This window comes from Microtus ochrogaster, chromosome 19 (genome assembly GCF_000317375.1).
Source record: "Microtus ochrogaster isolate Prairie Vole_2 chromosome 19, MicOch1.0, whole genome shotgun sequence".
Lineage (NCBI taxonomy): Eukaryota > Metazoa > Chordata > Mammalia > Rodentia > Cricetidae > Microtus > Microtus ochrogaster.
The window spans coordinates 47489881-47499711 of NC_022021.1; the positions used below are offsets into that span (position 1 = coordinate 47489881).

Consider the following 9831-nt stretch of genomic DNA (forward strand, 5'->3'; position numbering starts at 1 on the left):
TACTATTGTGAAGTGTATGGCAAGGCCTTCCGTGCTGAAACCATCTGGTCCTGGGGCTTTTTTTTTTTTTTTTGGTTGGGAGACTTGATGACTGTTTCTATTTCTTCAGCAGCTATAGGTTCTCCATCAATACTTTGTATACACAGGAGAATTCATACAGGAGAGAAGCCCTACTATTGTGAAGTGTATGGCAAGGCCTTCCGTGCTCCATCTTTACTTTCAAAACACAAAATTGTTCATACAGGACAGAAACCCTACAAGTGTGAAGTATGCCGGAAGGCCTTCTATTTTCTGTCACAACTTTCTCTACACAAGAGGATTCATATGCAAGTGAAACCCTACAAGTGTGAAATATGTGGGAAGGCCTTCTATTTTCCATCACAACTTTCTCTACACAAAAGAATTCATATACGAGTGAAACCCTACAAGTGTAAAGTATGTAGCAAATCTTTCTGTTCACCATCACGACTTTCTGAATACATGAGAATTCTTAGAGCAGAAAAACCCTACAAGTGTGACGCATGTGGCAAGGCCTTCAATTATCCATCACAACTTTCTCTACACAGTAAGATTCATACAGGAGAGAAGCCCTACCAGTGTGAGGTGTGTGGCAAGGCCTTCTGTTTTCCATCAAAGCTTTCTCTACACAATAAAATCCATTCAGGAGTGAAACCCTACCAGTGTGAGGTATGTGACAAGGCTTTCTATTTTCCATCAGAACTTACTATACACAAGAGGATTCATATAAAAGAGAAACCCTACACATGTGAAGTGTGTGGTCAGGCCTTTACTGATCTGTCATAACATTCTAAATATATGAGCATTCATACAGGAGAGAGACGTTAAAATTGTAAAGTGTGGCAAGGATTTCAATTCTCCATCAGCACTCTCTAGACATAAGAGAAATCATACAGGATAGAACCCTGGAAGTGGGAAGTGTGTGTCATGGTTCCCTGCTGCATCATTCCTTAAAGTATTTGAGAGAATTCATACAGGCAAGAAATCATACAACTATGTAGAAAGGCCTCTATATTCCATCATGACTTTCTGTACAGAAGAGCCTTCTTGTAGGAGAGAAATCATAGATGTGTTAAATGTGTGGCATGTCCTTCAGTTACTCATCAGGACTACCTATATACACGAGCGTTCATACAGGAAAGAACCCTAAAACTGAGAAGTACGTGGCAAAGACTTCCACTTTCCATCATTACTTTCAGAACACAAAAGCATTCATATAGGAGAGAAACCCTACAAATAGGAAATATGTGGCAAGATCTTTAAACCGTCACAGATTCTTTCTGCTCATTTCATAATCCATTCTGGAAAGAAACCCTACAAGTTTGAAGAATGTGAAAAAGCCTTGTGTAAAATGTCATACCTAACTCAGCACAAATTCACTCACATTGGAAGAAACCTTCCAAATATGAAGAATGTGGAAAACTATTTAACTATACCATAAAACTTAAGGAACATCAATCAGTCATTCTGGAGAGAAACCCTACAAGTGTAAAGACTATGACAAAGAATTTAGAGCTTTCGTAGCATGTTCTCGGTCCCAGATTATTCATACTGGAGAGACACATTGTGAGTGTGGAGAATGGCAAGGCCTTTCAGCCGTCTTTGGTCTTAAACAACATCAAAGAATACATTTGTGAGAGAAACCCTGTGAAGAGTGTGCTAAGTCTTTTGCACTTACTTAGAACTTTTGAAACACCTGATAATTCATGCTCAAGAGAAATGCCAATACTGCCAAAAATGTTCAAAATAAAAAAACTCTATAATAATCTTTCGAGTGTTTCTCAAGACAAGGTAGTTCAAATTGCAGTGAAATAATACAAGTGTCCAAATATTCATGAAATATTATGTTTTATACTTCTATATTACCTAAAATATATCAAAAATATTCTGGATAAAAACCCTTCAGATAGGGGTGACACTGTGGCATATCCTGCTGTGTATTTGTTGCTTTTATTGACTAATTACTAAAGCTTTTTGGGTCCATAATACAAATGTTAAAATGAAGAAATCTTCACTTGCTCAGAATTGAGTTTAATAAAGGGTTTTTTATTTAGGGGTAGACTCACAGATCACAGTCCTCTGCACAAATGGAACAGGAGCTGAATACAGTAGCTGGAAGAGAGAGAAAATGCAAGCTTTACATCAACATTTATAGTATAAGAGGTCATGCCCAGGTGTGGGGGTAACTTAAAGCTACTGGCTGTAGGATTTCCAAAAGCACCTCTCCATTTTGTTTAAATAAGAGAGTTCTAAGCTTGATACAAAATTATATACAATAAAAACAAATAAAGGGTATAAAAATTAGAATAAGAACCAGCATAAACAATGTCAAAGAAGAAACGTGATAAATGTTTCAATAATTATCCTATCCTAGGGAGTTTAAGTCTTATAAATAACTTGGCGACGTCATGAGAGGAAAGTAATTACAACTATATAGTCTTTTTGGTTGTTGTTTTGTTTTTTTTCAAGAAAGAGTTTCTCTGTAGCTTTGGAGTCTGTCCTGGAATTAGCTCTTGTAGACCAGTCTAGCTTCCAACTCACAGAGATCCACCTGATTTTGCCTCCTGAGTGCTATGGTTAAAGGCATGCACCACCACAGTCTGCCTTAACTATCTGGTCTTCAATCCCATCAAAGACCTGAGAAGGGAAATAATATTACTTGAGTATGCAGGAAGTGCAATCAAGCAACTTCCAAAATGTGCAACAAAAGCAGAGAAAACTGGCTACCTGCACAATCACCCAAAGTCTCATTTGCAGTGTTGCAGCAGCGAAGTTTGGATAAGGCGTAGAGTAACTGACAGTCCATTATCAGAGGCAAGAAATTTTTCAAAACTGTGTCACCCTGTCTTGGCAAGATTTGACAGTCTTTTTTCTTGTATCCTGCTTGTCCTGTCTGGACATCGTGCATTTGATCAGTAGTTGATGCATGGGCAGTTCCTTGCCCAAAAGCCAGTTTTGCCAAGAAGAAAACAAGCTCCAATTGTAGTGTCTTCAGTGCTCGACATTCTCTAGGAAAAAGATTGGTGCTGCCCGGAACAATCATGTCTCATGACAATAGAGCCCTAAATTATTTAAGTGCCCTATTCTACAACTCTTTGAAGTGGTTGAAGATTAACTATCTATATGGAATACAATCTATATGTATCCAAAAAGTATGACAAACATGGATGACTATTGACCTATAATTCTTAATATCTATATAAATTAAAGATTAAGGCTTCATATTGGAATATTAAACAATCTTTAAATAACTGTGTAACAAATTAGGACAATGACCTCAAAATGTAAACAATGTATAAGTATCTTGATCAGAGGTACAAATGTATATTGTAATATGATAAATATATCCTAAAATTGTATCAATATACAAAATGTCTTAAGCAGAGATAGAAGCATGCATGCATACAATATGACAAAATAACTTTGCCTAAGTATACAAACAGTAGATGAAAATAGAAACTTATTTAATATAATTTAAGTTTGTATCAATATACAAGAATCTATATCAATGTAAATTGCCTATAACTGATAGCTCACATGTATTCACTCTATTTCTCAGTGTATTATTAATGTAAGTAAGCTCACACTAATCTATTATCCCATCCAATTTACCTTTTTCTTTTTCAAAGAGATCCCTGAGCCTACATAATTCCCACCCCAACCCTATACCAATTATAAACAACCCCTAAATGATGTCCCTAACCCTGAGGACAAACTTTGTTGGGTTAGGGAACAATGTCTTCTAGAATTACTTCCAGCTATCATGGGGGTTTATTTCTTGGGATCCTGTGAAAGTAAAATGATGGTTAAGTTTCAAGATTACTGTGAGGTATAATTGTAAATAACCCCTGAGTATTCGGTAGGGTTTTTCTGAAGTTCCTATTTTGAGTTCTGACCAGAACATTGTAAAAAAAAATGCACCATTTCAGCTAACCAAGTTGGAACCATGTTGAGAACCTGGTGTCCAAAATAGGTCTTATAGTAGTGCTATCAGCATCATGATATCACATCAACCAGGTTGAGTTGTTGTTGTGGGATCCCCTCTTCTTCCTAGAATCTTCAAAGATTGCTGCAGGAAAATTCATTATTCCTTGTGCAAAACTTAAACACTTTATACAGACATATATTCAATGAAAGGTACAATAGAGACAAAAATAAGTGTGAATAAAGTAAATTTTTTTCTAAATCCTTTCTTCTTTCTGCCCTAAATGTGACAGCTTGTGGTATGAGACAGAAATTCTGAATTTTTCTGTTAAAAACATGCTTGGGTTTATAGAAGGACAGAGCCCTTGTCCAACTCCAAAGCCAGCTTGATTATTAAGTGAGTCACGGCTATTATTCCATTTAATATTCAGTGATTCTTATCCTCAGATGACCTTTCCGCCTAAGTGATAATTCTCTTTGCTTGGTGATCAAATCTGATCAACCAAGGGATTCCCTGAGGTCCCAATAAATGGAAAAGGCCCTGGCCTCCTCAAAACCAGGTACATGCTTAGCAGAGTCAGTATTGGCTCAGAGCCAGACCATGGGGAGCTTTTCCCTGCGGACTAGCTGTATAAAGAAGAAACACACTGCCGGGCGATGGTGGCGCACGCCTTTAATCCCAGCACTCGGGAAGCAGAGGCAGGCGGATCTCTGTGAGTTCGAGACCAGTCTGGTCTACAGAGCTAGTTCCTAGTTCCAGGACAGGCTCCAAAGCCACAGAGAAACCCTGTCTCGAAAAACCAAAAAAAAAAAAGAAAAAGAAACACAGTTCCTTCTCCAAGACCAGAAATACGCATGGAAGAGCTTGGGGCCATGACCTTGGGGGACTTGTGTCTTCAGATCCTGAGACCCCAACACTTCCCACAGGTATGTGGTTGTCAGTCCTAAGACTGTTGTGTGCTCTGTCTGTAAAATTCCTGAAATACTGTGTGCTCCCTTTGTTCAACATTGTTTAGATTCCTGCTGACTTTGTACATTTATCCCTCTGCTAAGAGTATATAAAATGTCATATTTCTTAATAAGTTTGCTTGGAATAAGGTGTAGCTTATGCAAGCCCGTCTGACCCCAAACTTTCTTATCTTTGTTATGGAGTTTGTGATCCATGGGAAAAGACCATGATCTGAACTACATAATTTAGGTAAATTTGTTAAAGCTGCTAGCAGAGCAACACTCTCTGACAGACATGAGATTGTCATCTGAAGGGGAGTGGAGGAAGGATATTTAAAGGCAAAAACCACAAGAAGACCTTGAGCATCTGCACAAGCGGCCATAGAGCTGCTCTGCTCTGCCAAGGTTAGGTAGTCAAAGTGACCTCAGATCTGTCTTCAGATTTCGGCACAAGCAGTTACAGAAGCCAAAAAGCAGTCAGTCATATCACAACACTCAGACAGTCATGGCTGTACATTTGTTGTGTGTAGGGTTCCTGGAAACTTATCTTCCAGAGACAAATGTCTAGTGGGCACCTGCCTAGCAGAAAATGGAGTTTCTTTAGCCAACCCAGTCTTCTCTACATTCCTCTTTATCTTCTGATCTCCTGGTCCATGAAGAATGACCTGTTGGACCAGGTCATCAAACTATAAAGCAAATGAAGCTACAAAATCCTGAATGAGTAATCCTAACGGATGAGGAGACTACAGACAGAAAACTAATCAGAAGAAATGAAGAAAGCCACTACATGTACATAAAAATGGACACAACTAACACAAATGTTTCTACAAAAACCATCAGATATCACTAACAGACATGGAAGACCAAACAGTTCAGGGAAGATGAAAACAAGACATTTCAAGATTGCATTCTCACATCTAGACAGGTCCTCAAAACAATGTGCAAAGGACCCTCCAAGGTATGGACTGGGTTTACAAGATAACCACAGAACATTCCACACAATAGATAAGGATACACATTCTGCTCACTACCATAGATATCTTCTCTATGGACCACATTTCATGCCACAAACCAAGCCAACATAAATAGAAGAAAAGAAATAGTCTTGTGCACCCTAGCAGAACACATTGTACTGAAACTGGAAAGGAATAAAAAGAATAGCCAAGGAAAATGCACATATAACCGCTGATTAAATGATGCGCCTTTGAATGAACAGTGGCACTGAAGGATTGCACAGTCAGCTCGAAGTGGACTAGTTATACTGAAAAGTTCTTCACTGAAATAGCAACGAGATCTGAAGGAGAAAAAAAAAATCTATGCTGCAATTCCAAGATGAAAAACAAGCCAAACAGAAATACAGATGATAATAAGAAATGAGCAATAAAAATGATAAAACCCAGGGCATAATTCCAGAGACTGAAGGATATATAGAATTAACCAGCGTGGTCCTTTATGAAAGCTCACATGACTGTATCCATCCACTGGCCAACCAATCAGAACAAAGAGATAATCACGGGATTCACTAAAATCTGTACACCTAAAACTTCAGAAATACTTAGAAGAAATAGATCCTTTTATAGACACTCATGGCCAGTGAAAATAAAACCAGAAAATATAAGCAGCCTAAACAGACCAGTAACACTAAGGAGACTGACGCAGTAATTAAAACTTCCAAGGAACATCTAGTATCAACACTTTTCAACCCCTTCCACAAAAAAGAAAAGACACAAACTACCGAAGTCATTCTAAAGAGCCACTGTAACCCAAAATTCAAAAGTACACACACACACAGAGAAATACACACACAGAAACACACACACACACACACACCATACAAGCAGACATAATTAATATAGAGTTTTTAAGAAAATTAACTATAGTAAAACTTTGACCTTATATCTGACTTCATTCCACCAATGGAAAATTGGCTCAATATATGCAAATCAATATATAATACACAATAAAATAGACAAGCAAATCACAAAATCATCTCATGTAAAAACCCTGAACACCAGGCATGAGACACTCAACAAGAGTAGTCATGCCTGGTATAGGAAACCTAGTCAACTACCCAGGGGTAAGAAAATTATGGATCTTGGAGAAGAACCTACAGCCACCACTCTTCTAAACTAGCATCATCTCTAAGGCTACATTGATGTGGGAATGATTTCTTATTAATAAAGAAACTGCCCAGGCCCATTTCATAGGCCAACCCTTAGGCAGGCGGAGAAAACAGAACAGGATGCTGGGAGAAAGAAGCCGAGTCAGTGAGTCGCCGCCATGATTCTCCTGCTCCAGGCAGATGCAGGTTAAGATCATTCCTGGTAAGCCAGCTGTGGGCCACACAGAATAATAGAAATGGGTTAGATCAATATGTAAGAGCTAGCCAATAAGAGGCTGGAACTAATGGGTCAGGCAGTGATTAAAAGAATACAGTTTCCGTGTAATTATTTCAGGGCATAAGCTAAGCTAGCCATGTGGGCAGCCGGGTGCGGGGGACGCAGCTCCGCTGCTCTTATTTCAACACTACATTCTAAACGTTTGTCCTTATGCCCACAGGGAGTGCAGTCCTCACCCCTCATCTAGGTCACTGCTCTTCGCAACAAACAAGAGAACACTACGGAAAACCTCAAATGATCAAAATGTAGGGTTGTAGAGCCTAGTCCCAGGGACTGCGTCTCCACAACAACTCCTGCACCTAAGACTCAGGGGCCCTGCAGAGGAGAGGGTGAGAAAATTTTTAAGAGCCCAAGGATTAGGGAGTTTACTTCGGAATAGTGTCTCCTATGTCTGTAGTTACACTCAAAGTCTCACCATCTTGACAGTCTGAACAAGAGCTAAACAAGGACAACAAATAGACATGCAACAGTGGACGGGGATGGCCCGCAAGGCCTCAACCCTGCACAGAGAAGAATAGGCAACCAAGAAACGTGGACAGAAGGAGAAGGAGTCTTCCTCGGGGAAGAGCATACCAACTGGTTATCCAATACCAAGTGTTCAGTCCTGAAACCATACTTACAAGTAGCATTATACAGACTGAGCAGCTTACTTAGGAATGTATCCATATATACATGTATGCATCTAACAAAAAATAATTTTAAAAAGGCCATGAATTTGAAAGAGAGCAAGGAGTACATGGGAGGGTTTCGAAGGAAGAAAGTAAAGGGAGGAAATGATATAATCTCAAAAAACTAAATTTTTAATGTACGCGTGACTGAATACAAAGGCTTTACATGTCTATCTTCAGCAGTGTGTGCAAATTTTCAGAGGTGTAGGAAATAGTGCAAATGCTATTGCGATGTAGACGCTTACCAAAATGAAGTGCTTTGCCCATCACTCAAACTTTAAGCAGAACTCAGCACTTAGAGATTTAAAGCATCATAAGCAATTGCAAGATGCCCTTCCTTGACAGTGAAAGTCATAGAGGGAGACAGCTACAAAATGACTTCCACAGGAAGACGACATCTCAATGCACATGGTAAAGCCTGGCTTTCTGTTGGATAAGACCTCTCTGCCCTCTGACCCCTCTGTTGGATCTGACCTCCCACCCTGCCCTCTGACCCCTCATTCCTACACACCTCGGGGTGCAGCTGCTGTTTGTCTCTTCACATGCCAAAGCTCTTGCTTTTTCTACAGAAATCTGACAAGTAATGGCTTGGAGAAAGAAAGGCCTGTGGATGAAAAAGAGAATTAACACTTTTATCCTGCTATTGTACTTATAAGGGGAGAAAAGGACACAATAAATGACTGTAGAGACAGCTGGAAAGATGTTTAGTGCTTAAGACGGCTGGTAGCTCTTCCAGAGGCCCTGAGTTCAATTTTCAGCAACCACATTGGTGGCTCATGACCACCCATATGAGATCTGGTGCCCTCTTCTGGCCTGCTGGCATACATGCAGGCAGAACACTATATACATAAATAAATAAATCTTAAAAAAAAAAAATAAAGCGCAAGCTCCCATGAGAGGGTCTAGAGAAGGAGGTTACAGGCGGACAGTGACTTAGGAATTCCCTCTGGACGCAATCCTCACCCAGGAACACCAGGTTGCTGTAATTCTCCAGCATCACATCCCTGTACAGATTCCACTGAGCAGAGTCCAGACATTCACACTCCTCTGCAGAGAAATCAATAGCCACATCCCTGTATGACAACATGCTCTGAAATAAAGATCAATGAATGAAAACCACACAATAAACTAATTTAAACCATTAATATAACTAATTAAAACTATTAATAGTACTACCAATAGGCGCTATGTTCCGGTGCTTTTACCTGAGAGGGTAGAACATGCGCAGGAAGAAGTCAGAAGGTGCCTCGACTATCCTTGCTTGTGAAGTCACAATGGGTGAGAGACTATATACAGAGATTCCAGGAGTCGGAGAAGGTCTGTTACCATGAGAGAGAATTGAAACTTGCAGTCTCTGCCGCTAGAGGGAGACACGCTGGGTGTCAGGCTGCTCTTAAGGTGTTTGGATGTGAGTGGAGACCTTACAGTAATGTCTATTACATTTATTAGTTATTTTTGGTCACTTGACCTGTGATTTCACACACAGGTCTGCTTGATATAGAAAATTAACTCCTGAGTAAAACATTCATTTTGATTCTTTTTATTTTGAGATACTTAGAAGAAATTCACATGGAAAGTCACTGCTAAGCCTTTGAAATGAAATATCAGCAGAGGCGTGTTGGCCACCTGGTGTCTGCCTCTTACGAGCAGAGGCCCAGGGATCACAGCGCCAAGGATGCCTTATCTCCAGGGTGAGTTCAAGGCTGACCTGGACAGTTTAAGAAAGCCTTGGAGATGCTGGGAAATGGTGGGGCAAACAGGTGGCTCTTTGTGAGTTCAAGGCCAGCCTGGTCTACAATGTGAGTTCCAGAACCACCTGGGAGGGCTACACAGAGAAACCCTGACTCAGAAAAGGAAGGAGAGGGAGGGAGGGA

General features: G+C 39.9%; 1 long non-coding RNA gene and 1 pseudogene across 1 annotated transcript in view; both read left to right on the top strand.

The window, feature by feature from the left end:
* Positions 1 to 87: 87 nt before the first annotated feature.
* LOC113457159 lies at positions 88 to 1745 on the top strand (annotated as a pseudogene).
* Positions 1746 to 9563: 7818 nt separating this feature from the next.
* Positions 9564 to 9831, top strand: part of LOC113457171 — a 4780-nt gene continuing 4512 nt past the window's right edge. Inside the window, exon 1 of the long non-coding RNA XR_003377797.1 lies at positions 9564 to 9648. This is a non-coding gene — a long non-coding RNA (uncharacterized LOC113457171). The remainder of the gene's footprint in view (positions 9649 to 9831) is intronic.